Genomic DNA, 21,884 nt, shown 5'->3' on the forward strand with positions numbered 1-21,884 from the left:
CTCAATGTTAGAAGTACTTAAGAAGTGAATTACATCTGGCTGGATAATCATCAGGAACACTGGCGGCCTCTGCTGACCCAGTGGAAGAGTGCAAAAAGCTTACAGCACCTGGTATTCCCAGGCGGTCTCCCATCCAAGTACTAACCAGGCCCGACCCTGCTTAGCTTCCGAGATCGGACGAGATCGGGCGTTCTCAGGGTGGTATGGCCGTAAGCGAGAGTAAGCGCAAGAAAATGGCCTTTTGAAGTTAATACACTCAAACTTATTTTCTTGAAACACTTATTCTGGTGGAGCTTGTCCATTTTGCTTTGTCACAGTCCAAACCTCAATGTTGGAGCAGCCTCCAATCGATTTCCCCCAAAAAGAAAAGGCTATATAGCCTATGAGCGCCATATCATCAAATCTGCCTAGATCGGCTCTTGGATGAGAGGTGAAACGCCTTCAAAAAAATCAAACAAGATTCAACTCCGATAAATGAAATCAACTTAAAAGCAATGTGCCATGGCCGGGAATCGATCCCGGGCCGGTGCGGGCCAGTTGACAATTGCTGTAACAGACAACCTGATTGAAACCTCCTGAAGACCCCAGAGGGAGAGTTCGAATCCAGCTTTGGCATTATCAAAGAGAAGATATTTGATTGAAAAATTCACGATCATAAAAATGTTTAAAGAGCATAGCAGTGTCTGTGAGGTTTATGAGCCACAAATGCTGCTCTTTTTAGGAGCACAGCCATCTATTAAACTGTAGTTTGTGTCATAGCATAGTTTTATTGACAAATTCTAAATTGCAAGTAGCAGATATGAACAGGGAAATGCTACGTTATCTGTTTATTCTGTTACAAATAATCTGATGAGATAGGTGTGGAGTTAATTCAGTTGGGGATAGACAGATGGAATATTAGTGTTGTTAGTATGATACTTGAGTTCTTTAGATATTGTTTTCAATTCAGGAATCTGCCGCCTTGAGTTGGCTTTTTTTGAAGACAGAAATGTTGACAATAGTGTGGACCAAAGTGGGAAATTCAATTTTATTTAAACACAAACACACACACACACGCACGCACGCACGGACGCACGCACACCACACACGCACACACACACACACACCACACGCACGCACGCACGGACGCACGCACACACACACGCGCACACACACACACACACACACACACACACACTCAGAAAATATTAAATCTCAAACGATGTACAATAGCGCAACATTAAATCTCAATGTTAGAAGTACTTAAGAAGTGAATTACATCTGGCTGGATAATTATCAGGAACACTGGCGGCCTCTGCTGACCCAGTGGAAGAGTGCAAAAAGCTTACAGCACCTGGTATTCCCAGGCGGTCTCCCATCCAAGTACTAACCAGGCCCGACCCTGCTTAGCTTCCGAGATCGGACGAGATCGGGCGTTCTCAGGGTGGTATGGCCGTAAGCGAGAGTAAGCGCAAGAAATGGCCTTTTGAAGTTAATACACTCAAACTTATTTTCTTGAAACACTTATTCTGGTGGAGCTTGTCCATTTTGCTTTGTCACAGTCCAAACCTCAATGTTGGAGCAGCCTCCAATCGATTTCCCCCAAAAAGAAAAGGCATATAGCCTATGAGCGCCATATCATCAAATCTGCCTAGATCGGCTCTTGGATGAGAGGTGAAACGCCTTCAAAAAAATCAAACAAGATTCAACTCCGATAAATGAAATCAACTTAAAAGCAATGTGCCATGGCCGGGAATCGATCCCGGGCCGGTGCGGGCCAGTTGACAATTGCTGTAACAGACAACCTGATTGAAACCTCCTGAAGACCCCAGAGGGAGAGTTCGAATCCAGCTTTGGCCATTATCAAAGAGAAGATATTTGATTGAAAAATTCACGATCATAAAAATGTTTAAAGAGCATAGCAGTGTCTGTGAGGTTTATGAGCCACAAATGCTGCTCTTTTTAGGAGCACAGCCATCTATTAAACTGTAGTTTGTGTCATAGCATAGTTTTATTGACAAATTCTAAATTGCAAGTAGCAGATATGAACAGGGAAATGCTACGTTATCTGTTTATTCTGTTACAAATAATCTGATGAGATAGGTGTGGAGTTAATTCAGTTGGGGATACACAGATGGAATATTAGTGTTATTAGTATGATACTTGAGTTCTTTAGATATTGTTTTCAATTCAGGAATCTGCCGCCTTGAGTTGGCTTTTTTTGAAGACAGAAATGTTGACAATAGTGTGGACCAAAGTGGGAAATTCAATTTTATTTAAACACAAACACACACACACACGCACGCACGCACGCACGCACGCAGACACACACGCGCACACACACACACACACACACACACACACATAAAATATTAAATCTCAAACGATGTACAATAGTGCAACATTAAATCTCAATGTTAGAAGCACTTAAGAAGTGAATTACATCTGGCTGGATAATTATCAGGAACACTGGCGGCCTCTGCTGACCCAGTGGAAGAGTGCAAAAAGCTTACAGCACCTGGTATTCCCAGGCGGTCTCCCATCCAAGTACTAACCAGGCCCGACCCTGCTTAGCTTCCGAGATCGGACGACGAGATCGGGCGTTCTCAGGGTGGTATGGCCGTAAGCGAGAGCAGGTGCAAGAAAATGGCCTTTTGAAGTTAATACACTCAAACTTATTTTCTTGAAACATTTATTCCGGTGGAGGTTGTCCATTTTGCTTTGTCACAGTCCAAACCTCAATGTTGGAGCAGCCTCCAATCCATTCCCCCCAAAAAGAAAAGGCTATAGAGCCTATGAGCGTCATATCATCAAATCTGCCTAGATCGGCTCTTGGATGAGAGGTGAAACGCCTTCAAAAAAATCAAACAAGATTCAACTCCGATAAATGAAATCAACTTAAAAGCAATGTGCCATGGCCGGGAATCGATCCCGGGCCGGTGCGGGCCAGTTGACAATTGCTGTAACAGACACCTGATTGAAACCTCCTGAAGACCCCAGAGGGAGAGTTCGAATCCAGTTTTGGCATTATCAAAGAGAAGATATTTGATTGAAAAATTCACGATCATAAAAATGTTTAAAGAGCATAGCAGTGTCTGTGAGGTTTATGAGCCACAAATGCTGCTCTTTTTAGGAGCACAGCCATCTATTAAACTGTAGTTTGTGTCATAGCATAGTTTTATTGACAAATTCTAAATTGCAAGTAGCAGATATGAACAGGGAAATGCTACGTTATCTGTTTATTCTGTTACAAATATCTGATGAGATAGGTGTGGAGTTAATTCAGTTGGGGATAGACAGATGGAATATTAGTGTTGTTAGTATGGTACTTGAGTTATTTAGATATTGTTTTCAATTCAGGAATCTGCCGCCTTGAGTTGGCTTTTTTTGAAGACAGAAATGTTGACAATAGTGTGGACCAAAGTGGGAAATTCAATTTTATTTAAACACAAACACACACACGCAAACGCACACGCACGCACGGACGCACGCACACACACACACGCACACACACACACACATAAAATATTAAATCTAAAACGATGTACAATAGTGCAACATTAAATCTCAATGTTAGAAGCACTTAAGAAGTGAATTACATCTGGGTGGATAATTATCAGGAACACTGGCGGCCTCTGCTGACCCAGTGGAAGAGTGCAAAAAGCTTACAGCACCTGGTATTCCCAGGCGGTCTCCCATCCAAGTACTAACCAGGCCCGACCCTGCTTAGCTTCCGAGATCGGACGAGATCAGGCGTTCTCAGGGTGGTATGGCCGTAAGCGAGAGCAGGTGCAAGAAAATGGCCTTTTGAAGTTAATACACTCAAACTTATTTTCTTGAAACATTTATTCCGGTGGAGGTTGTCCATTTTGCTTTGTCACAGTCCAAACCTCAATGTTGGAGCAGCCTCCAATCCATTCCCCCCAAAAAGAAAAGGCTATAGAGCCTATGAGCGTCATATCATCAAATCTGCCTAGATCGGCTCTTGGATGAGAGGTGAAACGCCTTCAAAAAAATCAAACAAGATTCAACTCCGATAAATGAAATCAACTTAAAAGCAATGTGCCATGGCCGGGAATCGATCCCGGGCCGGTGCGGGCCAGTTGACAATTGCTGTAACAGACAACCTGATTGAAACCTCCTGAAGACCCGAGAGGGAGAGTTCGAATCCAGCTTTGGGCATTATCAAAGAGAAGATATTTGATTGAAAAATTCACGATCATAAAATGTTTAAAGAGCATAGCAGTGTATGTGAGGTTTATGAGCCAGAAATGCTGCTCTTTTTAGGAGCACAGCCATCTATTAAACTGTAGTTTGTGTCATAGCATAGTTTTATTGACAAATTCTAAATTGCAAGTAGCAGATATGAACAGGGAAATGCTACGTTATCTGTTTATTCTGTTACAAATAATCTGATAGATAGGTGTGGAGTTAATTCAGTTGGGGATAGACAGATGGAATATTAGTGTACTGCCTGCCCGCAGGCACTTTTCATAAATAACTTCTAAATAATAAATATCTCAATTTATATATGTTAAAAATGTTATAAGTTAAGAAATATATTCGAAGTGTTTACAATTGTAATTCATTGTTTTGTAATTAATTTAGCTAATAATATTTTCGAATAGAGCGACTTCCGGTTTTCTGTTTGGCGCTTCCGGTCCCGCTTCGCGGTAGTAAACAGAGGCCATGAGCAGATCTAGCACGGGATATCGGATCCCAATCCATTGTGAAACTTTGCCATCCACGTCGATCTGTTAACAAGGCAACGCCGTAAGTTTATGTTACATACTTACCTGTATGACTTATGTAATATTACGTGGTTATATGCGAAAATGTTTATAGATGAGTGCAATGTATTGTACGAACATCTGACTTGTTCTGAAAGTATACGTAATGTGCTTCACAGTTTTCACCGTTTCCAGTAAAGAATTTCTACGAAATACATCTCCCTGGTTCTTTGCTGGCGGTTTAGCTGCGTGTTTCATACAACACTACAGTGAAAAGGCGGCATTTGACATTTCATCGTGGTCAAAATGGCATCAGTGAAAGGTTCAGCTGCGAGTCAAATACGCTCCACAACATCTTCTACAAGGAGTGCTGCTCGTGCTCGTGCAATAGCCGAGGCAGCGAAGGTAAGAGCATCTTATGCAACTAAGGAAGCTGAGCTAATAGTGGAAAAGACAAAGATTGATGCTGCTCTACAAGCATTAACGTTGCAAAGAGAAGCTCAAGCAGCTGAAGCAGAGGCTGAAGTATTAGAAGAAGCAGAGGCAATAGAAGAGGAGAAAAGGAGTTCTGTGTCTGAGAGAGTAAAAAGAGAGAGAACTAAAGACTATGTGCGATCCCAAAGCGACCTCAATCCCTTTTTAACCCCGTCCAATGCAACACCCTATGCTCCCCACCCAGCTGAGCCATTCGCACAACACATGGCACGCAGAGACCTAATAACTTCAGGTCTCTACCAATATGACGACAGGCCAGAAAACTTCAGAGCTTGGTCCTCCTCATTTAATGGTGCTGTAGCTGAGGTCAATCTCACACCAACTCAGGAGCTCGACCTTATGACAAAATGGCTGGGAAAGGACTCGAGTAGCCAAGTGAAGCGCATACGCTCTGTCCACGTCAATAACCCTGTATTAGCTTTAGCAAGAGCATGGGAAAGACTACAAGAGTGCTATGCGGCGCCTGAAATGATTGAAAAGTCACTTTTTCAGAGATTGGACAGCTTCCCTAAACTACTACCTAAAGACAATATAAAACTACGCGAATTAGGGGATTTGCTGCAGGAGATCCAAGGGGCGAAAGAAGATGGATATTTGGCAGGTCTGTCTTACTTGGACACTTCAAGGGGAATAGGTCCAATAGTGGACAAACTCCCATATGCACTCCAAGAGAAGTGGGTGTCTCACGGCTCCAATTACAAAGAGGAGAACGACGGATATTTCCCACCTTTCAGTTACTTTTGCAAGTTTGTATGCAAAGAGGCAAAGAAACGTAATGATCCTAGTTTTGCTCTTCAAAACAGTCAAACACAATTCAAAAACAACTTAAAACAAGTAAGCGCAAGCAAACCAGTTGCTGTGCACAAAACAAACATTTCAGCTCCAGATAAGGACATAAACAAAAACTGCCCATTGCACAACAAGCCCCACCCGCTCACAAAGTGCAGGACCTTTAGGAGCAAACCACTGGACGAAAGGAAGGCCTTCCTAAAAGAGAAAGGAATATGCTTTAAATGTTGCTCCTCAGACTCACATCTCGCCAGGGACTGTAAATCTACAGTAAAGTGCACCGAGTGCGACCGTACAAGCCACGACACCGTCATGCATCCAGGACCTCCACCTCAGACATACAAGGCTCCTCCACCCGTTCAAGATGATGGCGGGGAGGGAGAACACACTTCGAACGAAGTTGAAATGACTTCAAGCTGTACAGCGGTGTGCGGACCAGGTCGTTGGGGTCGTTCATGTTCAAAAATATGTCTCACAAGGGTGTACCCAAAAGGTCAGAAGGACAAAGCAGTTAATGCGTATGTAATTATGGACGACCAAAGCAATCGTTCTTTAGCTAGGCCGGAGTTCTTTGAACTATTTGACATTCAAACCGAGCCTCTCTGCTACAACCTAAGAACATGCTCTGGCCTTGTCGAAACATGGGGCAAAATGGTTGAAGGCTTTCAGTTAGAGTCCTTGGATGGGTCTGTAGTAATCTCATTGCCCATTGCCCCCGCTGATCGAATGTCAGGACATTCCAAATAATAGGAGTGAAATTCCAACACCGAGTGCTGTAATGAACCAGCCGCACCTCAGGCGTGTAGCCAAGTTTATTCCAGAATTGGACCAGAAAGCAGAAATACTCCTGCTACTAGGCCGGGATGTCTTGCGTGCGCATAAAGTCAGGGAACAAATCAATGGCCCCCATCAAGCCCCCTTTGCTCAGCGCCTAGATTTAGGTTGGGTGGTGGTAGGAGAGGTATGCCTGGGGAGCACTCATACGCCCACAGTCAGCACCTTAAAGACAGTTATTCTTGAAAATGGCCGCCCTACAGCATTTGGACGTTGTGACAACTTTTTGCAACTGAAGGAAGTTTCATCAACACAAAGGGAAAGGAAAGCACCTGACAAAACACTCGGACAAACAGTGTTCAACCGCACAGAAAACGACAACAAACCAGCTCCCTCTATAGAGGACACACTCTTCTTAGAGATCATGGGTAGAGGAATGTACAGAGACAAAGACAATAGTTGGGTCGCCCCACTTCCCTTTAGAGAGCCTCGCCAACAAATGCCGAACAACAGGGAGCTTGCCCTAAGCCGCTTCCTATCTCTCAAACACAAGCTGCAAGGAAGCCTAAGCCTAAAATGCAAGAGCAATATGTTGAGTTCATGAAAGACATTTTTGCCAATGGTCATGCTGAGGTGGCACCTCCATTAAAAGAAGGACAGGAGTGTTGGTACCTTCCAACATTTGGGGTTTACCACCCACAAAAGCCCAATAAGATACGGGTTTTTTTTGATTCTAGCGCCCAGTACTCTGGCATCTCTCTAAACAATGTCCTCCTGTCAGGCCCCGATCTAAATAATACGCTCATTGGGGTCCTCCTCCGTTTCAGGAAAGAGACTGTGGCGATTATGGCTGATATACAGCAAATGTTTTATTGTTTCATGGTCCGTGAAGACCACCGAAACTACCTTCGTTTTTTGTGGCATAAGGACAATGATGTCAATAAGGAGGTCATTGATTATTGTATGAACGTCCATGTATTTGGAAATTCGCCATCTCCCGCAGTTGCTGTTTATGGACTGAGAAAGGCCATCCAAGCAGGAGCAAAGGACTACGGCACTGACACAGTCAACTTCGTAGAGAGGCATTTTTATGTTGATGACGGCTTGATCTCTGTGCCCTCTCCAGCCGAGGCAATCGACCTGCTCCAGAGAACACAAGCGTCACTCGCGGAGTCCAACTTGCGCCTGCACAAGTTTGCCTCGAACTCTCAAGCAGTCATGGAGGCATTCTGTCCCGAGGATTGTGCAGCAGCCCTTAAAGACCTTGATCTTGGTGGTGAAGAACCTCAGTCGCAGCGAAGTCTAGGTCTAATTTGGGAGACAAAGGAGGATACATTCACCTTCTCAGTGGCCACTTCAGACAAGCCGTTTACTCGGCGCGGCGTTCTGTCATCAGTCAATAGTGTCTTTGACCCTCTAGGCCTACTGGCACCAGTTACAATCCAAGGACGAGCTTACTCAGAGAGCTTACGTCAGAATGCTCAGAATGGGACACACCACTTCCAGAGGGCAAGAAAGGCAAATGGGAAACCTGGAGAGATTCCCTTGCAGGTCTGAAAGATCTTCATGTCCCAAGAACCTACACAGCTACCTCACTCAGTCTAGCAAACCAAGGAACTACTTTTATTCTCCGACGCTTCAACTAAGGCAATAGGCAGTGTAGCCTACTTGAGAGCCACTCAACCAGACAACACAGTTGAAGTAGGATTTTTGATGGGCAAAGCTAGACTAGCACCCCAGTCAGAGCCCACTATACCTAGGCTTGAACTTTGCGCAGCCGTCATGGCTGTTGAGATGGCAGATCTAATCAAGGACGAGTTAGACCAGCATCTAGACGCAGTTCACTTCTACTCGGACAGTAAAGTAGTCCTAGGCTACATTTACAACGAGTCTAAGAGATTCTACACGTATGTCCACAATAGAGTGCAACGCATTCGCCAGTCATCAAAGCCAACACAGTGGCACTATGTGCGGACAGAAGAAAACCCCGCGGATCATGCCTCCAGGTCGCTGACACCTTCTCAACTAGCAAAGTCAACCTGGCTTACTGGACCGTCCTTCATCTACCATCCGCCTGTTGAGAACAAAACCTTGAGAGAAATGTTTGAGTTAGTTGAACCAGAGAAGGACTGTGAAATAAGGCTGCAAGTTAAGTCATATGCTACTTATCTCCAAGTACTTACTTGCAATCGTTTTGAACGCTTTTCCACCTTTGAGTCACTTGTGAGAGCACTGGCATTTCTTATCCACATCGCTAAATCATTCAACGGCACAAATACAAACAGTGAATGCAAAGGCTGGCACAAATGTCCCTTTCCTCGAACAGTGGACGAAATGACTCAAGCCAGACACGTCATTCTGAAAGAGACACAAATGGCCACCTTTGAAAAAGAGTTGAGTGCTCTTCGAGCCAATAAACCAATTCCTAGGCAAAGCCCCTTGCTAAAGCTCAGCCCAGTACTCGTCAATGGTCTCATTGCTGTAGGGGGTCGACTCGAGCATTCAGAGGTTGATAATTCAGAGAAGAACCCAATCGTCATTCCAAAAGACTCCTACATCTCCCTCCTGCTTACACGTCATTACCACAAGCAGGTGAAGCACCAAGGCCGTCACCTAACTGAGGGTGCAATTAGAGCTGCAGGGCTTTGGCTTTTGGGAGGTAAAAGACTTGTTAGCTCTGTTATCCACAAATGCATTACCTGCCGCAAACTGCGTGGTAAACAGCAAGAACAACGCATGGCAGATTTACCAACTGAACGCCTCAAAATGTGTCCACCTTTTACCCATGTCGGCCTCGACGTCTTTGGGCCCTGGACAGTAGCTACCAGACGCACCAGAGGTGGACAGGCACAAAGTAAGCGCTGGGCCATCATGTTTAGCTGCATGAGTTCGAGAGCTGTGCATATAGAGGTTATTGAATCTCTAGATACATCCAGCTGCATAAACGCTCTTCGTCGATTCTTTGCACTACGAGGCCCTGCCAAGTCACTCTTATCCGATCGAGGCACTAACTTCATCAGAGCATCTAAGGAGTTAGGAATGGACAGAACAATGCAACAATACCTGCAAGATCAAGGTTGCAGCTGGCAGTTCAATCCGGCTCATGCCTCCCATATGGGAGGCTCCTGGGAGCGCATGATTGGCATTGCTCGGAGAATTCTGGACTCAATGTTCCTTCAGGACAAAGTACACCTTACTCACGAGGTGTTGTGCACTGTGATGGCCGAAGTTACGGCCATCATAAATGCAAGGCCACTTCTTCCAGTGTCTTCAGATCCTGAGAACCCATTCATCCTGTCACCGTCAATGCTTCTCACCCAAAAATCATGCCTTCCACCCCCTCCAGGAACTTTCCTCGACAAGGACTTGTACACCAAGCAATGGAGGCAGGTTCAGGCTCTCGCTGACCAGTTTTGGACACGATGGAGGCGAGAGTACTTACCTACACTACAAAAGAGACAAAAATGGACTGTTTCACGACCAAACCTGCAAGTTGATGACCTTGTCCTGCTCAAAGATAAGCAGGTCACTCGCAACAGCTGGCCCATGGCTCGGGTCACTGCGACATTCCTTGGAAGGACAATCGCGTAAGGAAAGTGGAAGTAAAGACCAGTGACCAGGGTCATGTAAAGACTTTTCTAAGACCTGTAACTGAACTTATCCTTCTTTTGCCAAAGCACTGATTTTTCTTGTGTTTAGTTGTTATAGTGGCCTCATAGAGGCCAGGCGGGGAGTGTACTGCCTGCCCGCAGGCACTTTTCATAAATAACTTCTAAATAATAAATATCTCAATTTATATATGTTAAAAATGTTAATAAGTTAAGAAATATATTCGAAGTGTTTACAATTGTAATTCATTGTTTTGTAATTAATTTAGCTAATAATATTTTCGAATAGAGCGACTTCCGGTTTTCTGTTTGGCGCTTCCGGTTCCCGCTTCGCGGTAGTAAACAGAGGCCATGAGCAGATCTAGCACGGATATCGGATCCCAATCCATTGTGAAACTTTGCCATCCACGTCGATCTGTTAACAAGGCAACGCCGTAAGTTTATGTTACATACTTACCTGTATGACTTATGTAATATTACGTGGTTATATGCGAAAATGTTTATAGATGAGTGCAATGTATTGTACGAACATCTGACTTGTTCTGAAAGTATACGTAATGTGCTTCACAGTTTTCACCGTTTCCAGTAAAGAAAATTTCTACTACGAATACATCTCCCTGGTTCTTTGCTGGCGGTTTAGCTGCGTGTTTCATACAACACTACAATTAGTGTTGTTAGTATGATAATTGAGTTCTTTAGATATTGTTTTCAATTCAGAATCTGCCGCTTGAGTTGGCTTTTTTTGAAGACAGAATGTTGACAATAGTGTGGACCAAATGGGAAATTCAATTTTATTTAAACACAACACACACACACACGCACGCACGCACGGACGCACACACACACGCGCACACACACACACACACACACACATAAAATATTAAATCTCAAACGATGTACATAGTGCAACATTAAATCTCAATGTTGAAGCACTTAGGAGTTGAATTACATCTGGGTGGATAATTATCAGGAACACTGGCGGCCTCTGCTGACCCAGTGGAAGAGTGCAAAAAGCTTACAGCACCTGGTATTCCAGGCGGTCTCCCATCCAAGTACTAACCAGGCCCGACCCTGCTTAGCTTCCGAGATAGGACGAGATCGGGCGTTCTCAGGGTGGTATGGCCGTAAGCGAGAGTAAGCGCAAGAAAATGGCCTTTTGAAGTTAATACACTCAAACATGTTTTCTTGAAACACTTATTCTGGTGGAGGTTGTCCATTTGGCTTTGTCACAGTCCAAACCTCAATGTTGGAGCAGCCTCCAATCCATCCCCCCAAAAAGAAAAGGCTATATAGCCTATGAGTGTCATATCATCAAATCTGCCTAGAACGGCTATTGGATGAGAGGTGAAACGCCTTCAAAAAAATCAAACAAGATTCAACTCCGATAAATGAAATCAACTTAAAAGCAATGTGCCATGGCCGGGAATCGATCCCGGGCCGGTGCGGGCCAGTTGACAATTGCTGTAACAGACAACCTGATTGAAACCTCCTGAAGACCCCAGAGGGAGAGTTCGAATCCAGCTTTGGGCATTATCAAAGAGAAGATGTTTGATTGAAAAATTCACGATCATAAAAATGTTTAAAGAGCATAGCAGTGTCTGTGAGGTTTATGAGCCAGAAATGCTGCTCTTTTTAGGAGCACAGCCATCTATTAAACTGTAGTTTGTGTCATAGCATAGTTTTATTGACAAATTCTAAATTGCAAGTAGCAGATATGAACAGGGAAATGCTACGTTATCTGTTTATTCTGTTACAAATAATCTGATGAGATAGGTGTGGAGTTAATTCAGTTGGGGATAGACAGATGGAATATTAGTGTTGTTAGTATGATACTTGAGTTCTTTAGATATTGTTTTCAATTCAGGAATCTGCCGCCTTGAGTTGGCTTTTTTTGAAGACAGAAATGTTGACAATAGTGTGGACCAAAGTGGGAAATTCAATTTTATTTAAACACAAACACACAAAACACAACACGCACACGCACGCACGGACGCACGCACACACACACGCACAACACAAACACACACACCACACACACATAAAATATTAAATCTCAAACGATGTACAATAGTGCAACATTAAATCTCAATGTTAGAAGCACTTAAGAAGTGAATTACATCTGGGTGGATAATTATCAGGAACACTGGCGGCCTCTGCTGACCCAGTGGAAGAGTGCAAAAAGCTTACAGCACCTGTATTCCCAGGCGGTCTCCCATCCAAGTACTAACCAGGCCCGACCCTGCTTAGCTTCCGAGATCGGACGAGATCGGGCGTTCTCAGGGTGGTATGGCCGTAAGCGAAGCAGGTGCAAGAAATGGCCTTTTGAAGTTATACACTCAAACTTGTTTTCTTGAAACACTTATTCTGGTGGAGGTTGTCCATTTTGCTTTGTCACAGTCCAAACCTCAATGTTGGAGCAGCCTCCAATCGATTTCCCCCAAAAAGAAAAGGCTATATAGCCTATGAGCGCCATATCATCAAATCTGCGTAGATCGGCTCTTGGATGAGAGGTGAAACGCCTTCAAAAAAATCAAACAAGATTCAACTCCGATAAATGAAATCAACTTAAAAGCAATGTGCCGTGGCCGGGAATCGATCCCGGGCCGGTGCGGGCCAGTTGACAATTGCTGTAACAGACAACCTGATTGAAACCTCCTGAAGACCCCAGAGGGAGAGTTCGAATCCAGCTTTGGCCATTATCAAAGAGAAGATATTTGATTGAAAAATTCACGATCATAAAAATGTTTAAAGAGCATAGCAGTGTATGTGAGGTTTATGAGCCAGAAATGCTGCTCTTTTTAGGAGCACAGCCATCTATTAAACTGTAGTTTGTGTATAGCATAGTTTTATTGACAAATTCTAAATTGCAAGTAGCAGATATGAAACAGGAAATGCTACGTTATCTGTTTTTCTGTTACAAATAATCTGATGAGATAGGGTGGAGTTAATTCAGTTGGGGATAGACAGATGGAATATTAGTGTTGTTAGTATGATACTTGAGTTCTTTAGATATTGTTTTCCATTCAGGAATCTGCCGCCTTGAGTTGGCTTTTTTTGAAGACAGAAATGTTGACAATAGTGTGGACCAAGTGGGAAATTCAATTTTATTTAAACACAAACACACACACACACGCACACGCACGCACGGACGCCCGCACGCACACACACGCACACACCACACACACACCACCACACACACACTAAAATATTAAATCTAAAACGATGTACAATAGTGCAACATTAAATCTCAATGTTAGAAGTACTTAAGAAGTGAATTACATCTGGCTGGATAATTATCAGGAACACTGGCGGCCTCTGCTGACCCAGTGGAAGAGTGCCAAAAGCTTACAGCACCTGGTATTCCCAGGCGGTCTCCCATCCAAGTACTAACCAGGCCCGACCTGCTTAGCTTCCGAGATCGGACGAGATCGGGCGTTCTCAGGGTGGTATGGCCGTAAGCGAGAGCAGTGCAAGAAATGGCCTTTTGAAGTTAATACACTCAAACTTGTTTTCTTGAAACACTTATTCTGGTGGAGGTTGTCCATTTTGCTTTGTCACAGTCCAAACCTCAATGTTGGAGCAGCCTCCAATCGATTTCCCCCAAAAAGAAAAGGCTATATAGCCTATGAGCGCCATATCATCAAATCTGCGTAGATCGGCTCTTGGATGAGAGGTGAAACGCCTTCAAAAAAATCAAACAAGATTCAACTCCCGATAAATGAAATCAACTTAAAAGCAATGTGCCATGGCCGGGAATCGATCCCGGGCCGGTGCGGGGCCAGTTGACAATTGCTGTAACAGACAACCTGATTGAAACCTCCTGAAGACCCCAGAGGGAGAGTTCGAATCCAGCTTTGGCCATTATCAAAGAGAAGATATTTGATTGAAAAATTCACGATCATAAAATGTTTAAAGAGCATAGCAGTGTCTGTGAGGTTTATGAGCCACAAATGCTGCTCTTTTTAGGAGCACAGCCATCTATTAAACTGTAGTTTGTGTCATAGCATAGTTTTATTGACAAATTCTAAATTGCAAGTAGCAGATATGAACAGGGAAATGCTACGTTATCTGTTTATTCTGTTACAAATAATCTGATGAGATAGGTGTGGAGTTAATTCAGTTGGGGATAGACAGATGGAATATTAGTGTTGTTAGTATGATACTTGAGTTCTTTAGATATTGTTTTCAATTCAGGAATCTGCCGCCTTGAGTTGGCTTTTTTTGAAGACAGAAATGTTGACAATAGTGTGGACCAAAGTGGGAAATTCAATTTTATTTAAACACAAACACACCACACACGCACACGCACGCACGGACGCACGCACACACACACACGCACACACACAACACACACACCCACACATAAAATATTAAATCTCAAACGATGTACAATAGTGCAACATTAAATCTCAATGTTAGAAGCACTTAAGAAGTGAATTACATCTGGGTGGATAATTATCAGGAACACTGGCGGCCTCTGCTGACCCAGTGGAAGAGTGCAAAAAGCTTACAGCACCTGGTATTCCCAGGCGGTCTCCCATCCAAGTACTAACCAGGCCCGACCCTGCTTAGCTTCCGAGATCGGACGAGATCGGCGTTCTCAGGGTGGTATGGCCGTAAGCGAGAGCAGGTGCAAGAAAATGGCCTTTTGAAGTTAATACACTCAAACTTATTTTCTTGAAACATTTATTCCGGTGGAGGTTGTCCATTTTGCTTGTGTCACAGTCCAAACCTCAATGTTGGAGCAGCCTCCAATCCATTTCCCCCCAAAAGAAAAGGCTATATAGCCTATGAGCGTCATATCATCAAATCTGCCTAGATCGGCTCTTGGATGAGAGGTGAAACGCCTTCAAAAAAATCAAACAAGATTCAACTCCGATAAATGAAATCAACTTAAAAGCAATGTGCCATGGCCGGGAATCGATCCCGGGCCGGTGCGGGCCAGTTGACAATTGCTGTAACAGACAACCTGATTGAAACCTCCTGAAGACCCAGAGGGAGAGTTCGAATCCAGCTTTGGGCATTATCAAAGAGAAGATATTTGATTGAAAAATTCACGATCATAAAAATGTTTAAAGAGCATAGCAGTGTCTGTGAGGTTTATGAGCCAGAAATGCTGCTCTTTTTAGGAGCACAGCCATCTATTAAACTGTAGTTTGTGTCATAGCATAGTTTTATTGACAAATTCTAAATTGCAAGTAGCAGATATGAACAGGGAAATGCTACGTTATCTGTTTATTTGTGTACAAATAATCTGATGAGATAGGTGTGGAGTTAATTCAGTTGGGGATAGACAGATGGAATATTAGTGTTGTTAGTATGATACTTGAGTTCTTTAGATATTGTTTTCATATTGTTTTGTTTCAGATCTGCCGCCTTTGTTGAGTTGGCTTTTTTTGAAGACAGAAATGTTGACAATAGTGTGGACCAAAGTGGGAAATTCAATTTTATTTAAACACACACACACACACACACGGACGCACGCACGCACGCACACACACGCACCCACGCGCACACACACACACACACACACATAAATATTAATCTCAAACGATGTACAATAGTGCAAACATTAAATCTCAATGTTAGAAGCACTTAAGAAGTGAATTACATCTGGGTGGATAATTATCAGGAACACTGGCGGCCTCTGCTGACCCAGTGGAAGAGTGCAAAAAGCTTACAGCACCTGGTATTCCCAGGCGGTCTCCCATCCAAGTACTACTAACCGCCCGACCCTGCTTAGCTTCCGAGATCGGACGAGATCGGGCGTTCTCAGGGTGGTATGGCCGTAAGCGAGAGTAAGCAAGAAAAAATGCTTTTGAAGTTAATACACTACACTCAACATATTTCTTGAAACACTTATTCTGGTGGAGGTTGTCCATTTTGCTTTGTCACAGGTCCAAACCTCAATGTTGGAGCAGCCTCCAATCCATTCCCCCCACCAAAAAAGGCTATATATAGCCTATGAGTGTCATATCATCAAATCTGCCTAGAACGGCTATTGGATGAGAGGTGAAACGCCTTCAAAAAAATCAAACAAGATTCAACTCCGATAAATGAAATCAACTTAAAAGCAATGTGCCATGGCCGGGAATCGATCCCGGGCCGGTGCGGGCCAGTTGACAATTGCTGTAACAGACACCTGATTGAACCTCCTGAAGACCCAGAGGGAGAGTTCGAATCCAGCTTTGGGCATTATCAAAGAGAAGATATTTGATTGAAAAATTCACGATCATAAAAATGTTTAAAGAGCATAGCAGTGTATGTGAGGTTTATGAGCCACAAATGCTGCTCTTTTTAGGAGCACAGCCATCTATTAAACTGTAGTTTGTGTCATAGCATAGTTTTATTGACAAATTCTAAATTGCAAGTAGCAGATATGAACAGGGAAATGCTACGTTATCTGTTTATTTCTGTTACAAATAATCTGATGAGATAGGTGTGGAGTTTATTCAGTTGGGGATAGACAGATGGAATATTAGTGTTGTTAGTATGATACTTGAGTTCTTTAGATATTGTTTTCAATTCAGGAATCTGCCGCCTGAGTTGGCTGAGTTTTCTTTTTTTTGAAGACAGAAATGTTGACAATAGTGTGGACCAAAGTGGGAAATTCAATTTTATTTAAACACAAACACACACACACACACACGCACGACGCACGCACGCGCACGCACACAACACACCCGCGCACACACACACACACACATAAATATTAAATCTCAAACGATGTACAATAGTGCAACATTAAATCTCAATGTTAGAAGCACTTAAGAAGTGAATTACATCTGGGTGGATAATTATCAGGAACCACTGGCGGCCTCTGCTGACCCAGTGAAGAGTGCCAAAAGCTTACAGCACCTGGTATTCCCAGGCGGTCTCCCATCCAAGTACTAACCCAGGCCCCCCTGCTTAGCTTCCGAGATCGGACGAGATCGGGCGTTCTCAGGGTGGTATGGCCGTAAGCGAGAGTAAGCGCAAGAAAATGGCCTTTTGAAGTTAATACACTCAAACATATTTTCTTGAAAACACTTATTCTGGTGGAGGTTGTCCATTTTGCTTTGTCACAGTCCAAACCTCAATGTTGGAGCATCAATCCTCCATTCCCCCCAAAAAGAAAAGGCTATATAGCCTATGAGTGTCATATCATCAAATCTGCCTAGAACGGCTATTGGATGAGAGGTGAAACGCCTTCAAAAAAATCAAACAAGATTCAACTCCGATAAATGAAATCAACTTAAAAAGCAATGTGCCATGGCCGGGAATCGATCCAGGGCCGGTGCGGGCCAGTTGACAATTGCTGTAACAAACAACCTGATTGAAACCTCCTGAAGACCCCAGAGGGAGAGTTCGAATCCAGCTTTGGGCATTATCAAAGAGAAGATGTTTGATTGAAAAATTCACGATCATAAAAATGTAAAGAGCATAGCAGTGTCTGTGAGTTTATGAGCCACAATGCTGCTCTTTTAGGAGCACCAGCCATCTATTAAACTGTAGTTTGTGTCATAGCATAGTTTTATTGACAAATTCTAAATTGCAAGTAGCAGATATGAACAGGGGAAATGCTACGTTATCTGTTTATTCTGTTACAAATAATCTGATGAGATAGGTGTGGAGTTAATTCAGTTGGGGATAGACAGATGGAATATTAGTGTTGTTAGTATGATACTTGAGTTATTTAGATATTGTTTTCAGTTCAGGAATCTGCCGCCATGAGTTGGCTTTTTTTGAAGACAGAAATGTTGACAATAGTGTGGACCAAAGTGGGAAATTCAATTTTATTTAAACACAACACACACACCACACACGCACGCACGCACGGACGCACGCACACACACACACGCGCACACACACACACACACACATAAAATATTAAATCTCAAACGATGTACAATAGTGCAACATTAAATCTCAATGTTAGAAGCACTTAAGAAGTGAATTACATCTGGGTGGATAATTATCAGGAACACTGGCGGCCTCTGCTGACCCAGTGGAAGAGTGCCAAAAGCTTACAGCACCTGGTATTCCCAGGCGGTCTCCCATCCATCCAAGTACTAACCAGGCCCGACCCTGCTTAGCTTCCGAGATCGGACGAGATCGGGCGTTCTCAGGGTGGTATGGCCGTAAGCGAGAGCAGGTGCAAGAAATGGCCTTTTGAAGTTAATACACTCAACTTGTTTTCTTGAAAACACTTATTCTGGTGGAGCTTGTCCATTTTGCTTTGTCACAGTCCAAACCTCAATGTTGGAGCAGCCTCCAATCGATTCCCCCAAAAAGAAAGGCTATATAGCCTATGAGCGCCATATCATCAAATCTGCGTAGATCGGCTCTTGGATGAGAGGTGAAACGCCTTCAAAAAAATCAAACAAGATTCAACTCCGATAAATGAAATCACTTAAAAGCAATGTGCCATGGCCGGGAATCGATCCCGGCCGGTGCGGGCCAGTTGACAATTGCTGTAACAGACAACCTGATTGAAACCTCCTGAAGACCCCAGAGGGAGAGTTCGAATCCAGCTTTGGCCATTATCAAAGAGAAGATATTTGATTGAAAAATTCACGATCATAAAAATGTTTAAAGAGCATAGCAGTGTCTGTGAGGTTTATGAGCCAGAAAATGCTGCTCTTTTTAGGAGCACAGCCATCTATTAAACTGTAGTTTGTGTCATAGCATAGTTTTATTTGACAAATTCTAAATGCAAGTAGCAGATATGAACAGGGAAATGCTACGTTATCTGTTTATTCTGTTACAATAATCTGATGAGATAGGTGTGGAGTTAAATTCAGTTGGGGATAGACAGATGGAATATTAGTGTTGTTAGTATGATACTTGAGTTCTTTAGATATTGTTTTCAATTCAGGAATCTGCCGCCTTGAGTTGGCTTTTTTTGAAGACAGAAATGTTGACAATAGTGTGGACCAAAGTGGGAAATTCAATTTTATTTAAACACACACACACACACACACGACGCACGCACGGACGCACGCACACCACACACGCCGCACACACACACACCACACACACATAAAATAAATTAAATCTCAAACGATGTACAATAGTGCAACATTAAATCTCAATGTTAGAAGCACTTAAGAAGTGAATTACATCTGGGTGGATAATTATCAGGAACACTGGCGGCCTCTGCTGACCCAGTGGAAGAGTGCAAAAAGCTTACAGCACCTGGTATTCCCAGGCGGTCTCCCATCCAAGTACTAACCAGGCCCGACCCTGCTTAGCTTCCGAGATCGGACGAGATCGGGCGTTCTCAGGGTGGTATGGCCGTAAGCGAGAGCAGGTGCAAGAAAAATGGCCTTTTGAAGTTAATACACTCAAACTTATTTTCTTGAAACATTTATTCCGGTGGAGGTTGTCCATTTTTGTGTCACAGTCCAAACCTCAATGTTGGAGCAGCCTCCAAATCCATTCCCCCCAAAAGAAAAGGCTATATAGCCTATGAGCGTCATATCATCAAATCTGCCTAGATCGGCTCTTGGATGAGAGGTGAAACGCCTTCAAAAAAATCAAACAAACAAGATTCAACTCCGATAAATGAAATCAACTTAAAAGCAATGTGCCATGGCCGGGAATCGATCCCGGGCCGGTGCGGGCCAGTTGACAATTGCTGTAACAGACAACCTGATTGAAACCTCCTGAAGACCCCAGAGGGAGAGTTCGAATCCAGCTTTGGGCATTATCAAAGAGAAGATATTTGATTGAAAAATTCACGATCATAAAATGTTTAAAGAGCATAGCAGTGTCTGTGAGGTTTATGAGCCAGAAATGCTGCTCTTTTTAGGAGCACAGCCATCTATTAAACTGTAGTTTTGTGTCATAGCATAGTTTTATTGACAAATTCTAAATTGCAAGTAGCAGATATGAACAGGGAAATGCTACGTTATCTGTTTATTCTGTTACAAATATCTGATGAGATAGGTGTGGAGTTAATTCAGTTGGGGATAGACAGATGGAATTAGTGTTGTTTGTAGTATGATACTTGAGTTCTTTAGATATTGTTTTCAATTCAGGAATCTGCCGCCTTGAGTTGGCTTTTTTTGAAGACAAAATGTTGACAATAGTGTGGACCAAAGTGGGAAATTCAATTTTATTTAAACACAAACACACACACACACACACGCACCACACGCACGCACGGACGCACACACACCACACCACGCACACACACACACAACACACATAAACTATTAACTCTAAAACGATGTACAATAGTGCAACATTAAATCTCAATGTTAGAAGCACTTAAGAAGTGAATTACATCTGGTTGGATAATTATCAGGAACACTGGCGGCCTCTGCTGACCCAGTGGAAGAGTGCAAAAAGCTTACAGCACCTGGTATTCCCAGGTGGTCTCCCATCCAAGTACTAACCAGGCCCGACCCTGCTTAGCTTCCGAGATCGGGCGTTCTCAGGGTGGTATGGCCGTAAGCGAGAGCAGAGGCAAAAAATGGCCTTTTGAAGTTAATACACTCAAACTTATTTTCTTGAAACATTTATTCTGGTGGAGGTTGTCCATTTTGCTTTGTCACAGTCCAAACCTCAATGTTGGAGCAGCCTCCAATCCATTCCCCCAAAAAAGAAAAGGCTATATAGCCTATGAGCGCCATATCATCAAATCTCTGCCTAGAACGGCTCTTGGATGAGAGGTGAAACGCCTTCAAAAAAATCAAACAAGATTCAACTCCGATAAATAAAATCAACTTAAAAGCAATGTGCCATGGCCGGGAGCTAAACGGCCCTAAACCGTTTCCCATTCATTTTCAATGGTAGTGCTAAACCACTACGGACGCAATATATTTCCGGCCGCTATCATCCCGTAGCGCTGTTTCTGCCGTTTCTATGAAGAGCGGCTCCTCTCCGGAGGATCGGCCATTCTTGGTTCATTCTTTGGTAAACTTCGCTGAAGGTAAGTTTGGGCTTGATTTCCTACTAAATTAATGAGGAAACTTTTCGTAATTGTGCATAGGCTGTGGTCAATTTTGTCCTAAATTAGCAAGGAACGTGTTATAAACTGGCCCTAAATTATAATGTACTGTATTTGTCATGCTACAATATACTCATATCTTGTCAAGCTAGTTTTTCATAAATTAAATTACACGATAGTGATGAATGAACTTGTTCATATTTTATATTCAAGTAACCGATTTACTTGTCGTGGCACTGAAATCTCGGTATTATTATTATTATTACTATAATTATTATTAGTAGTAATATTAGTAGTGGTAGTATTACATTTTATTACATCAAATGTGTGTTTTTGTTTCCAATGTCTTTGAGAGGGGATACTGTCCTCCTGCCCCCCCCCCCCCAACATGTTCTCTCTCACACACACACACAGACACACACACACAAACACACACCTACACACACCCACACACACCCCATCACTTTCCAGTCTTTCCTCACTTTTTTCCTCACTAGCCACACCAGGTACTGACCTTCTGAACTCCTGAATCGACACCCCAACAACCTTGATCTTACACTTTCACACCTACAT

At 43.2% G+C, this 21,884-nt stretch overlaps 1 protein-coding gene, 12 non-coding genes and 1 pseudogene across 13 annotated transcripts in view; 1 reads left to right on the forward strand and 13 right to left on the reverse strand.

Moving 5' to 3' along the window:
* The window catches only part of LOC130523571 (NLR family CARD domain-containing protein 3-like), a 218,778-nt gene that overhangs the window by 179,094 nt on the left and 17,800 nt on the right, over positions 1–21,884 (forward strand). The window lies entirely within an intron of this gene.
* Positions 97–215, reverse strand: LOC130525155 (5S ribosomal RNA). Its single transcript, XR_008950418.1, has one exon. It is a non-coding gene; the product is annotated as a 5S ribosomal RNA (ribosomal RNA).
* On the reverse strand, positions 1,322–1,440 carry LOC130525156 (5S ribosomal RNA). The gene has a single exon (XR_008950419.1). It is a non-coding gene; the product is annotated as a 5S ribosomal RNA (ribosomal RNA).
* LOC130525073 (5S ribosomal RNA) lies at positions 2,486–2,607 on the reverse strand. The gene has a single exon (XR_008950353.1). It is a non-coding gene; the product is annotated as a 5S ribosomal RNA (ribosomal RNA).
* On the reverse strand, positions 3,642–3,760 carry LOC130525044 (5S ribosomal RNA). Its single transcript, XR_008950326.1, has one exon. It is a non-coding gene; the product is annotated as a 5S ribosomal RNA (ribosomal RNA).
* On the reverse strand, positions 11,388–11,505 carry LOC130525094 (5S ribosomal RNA). The gene has a single exon (XR_008950374.1). It is a non-coding gene; the product is annotated as a 5S ribosomal RNA (ribosomal RNA).
* On the reverse strand, positions 12,556–12,673 carry LOC130525058 (5S ribosomal RNA). The gene has a single exon (XR_008950339.1). It is a non-coding gene; the product is annotated as a 5S ribosomal RNA (ribosomal RNA).
* On the reverse strand, positions 13,718–13,835 carry LOC130525081 (5S ribosomal RNA). Its single transcript, XR_008950361.1, has one exon. It is a non-coding gene; the product is annotated as a 5S ribosomal RNA (ribosomal RNA).
* Positions 14,880–14,997, reverse strand: LOC130525077 (5S ribosomal RNA). Its single transcript, XR_008950357.1, has one exon. It is a non-coding gene; the product is annotated as a 5S ribosomal RNA (ribosomal RNA).
* On the reverse strand, positions 16,050–16,169 carry LOC130525097 (5S ribosomal RNA). The gene has a single exon (XR_008950376.1). It is a non-coding gene; the product is annotated as a 5S ribosomal RNA (ribosomal RNA).
* On the reverse strand, positions 17,222–17,339 carry LOC130525091 (5S ribosomal RNA). The gene has a single exon (XR_008950371.1). It is a non-coding gene; the product is annotated as a 5S ribosomal RNA (ribosomal RNA).
* LOC130525085 (5S ribosomal RNA) lies at positions 18,379–18,501 on the reverse strand. The gene has a single exon (XR_008950365.1). It is a non-coding gene; the product is annotated as a 5S ribosomal RNA (ribosomal RNA).
* Positions 19,541–19,659, reverse strand: LOC130525157 (5S ribosomal RNA). The gene has a single exon (XR_008950420.1). It is a non-coding gene; the product is annotated as a 5S ribosomal RNA (ribosomal RNA).
* LOC130525096 (5S ribosomal RNA) lies at positions 20,709–20,817 on the reverse strand (annotated as a pseudogene).

This window comes from Takifugu flavidus, chromosome 4 (assembly GCF_003711565.1).
Source record: "Takifugu flavidus isolate HTHZ2018 chromosome 4, ASM371156v2, whole genome shotgun sequence".
NCBI lineage: Eukaryota > Metazoa > Chordata > Actinopteri > Tetraodontiformes > Tetraodontidae > Takifugu > Takifugu flavidus.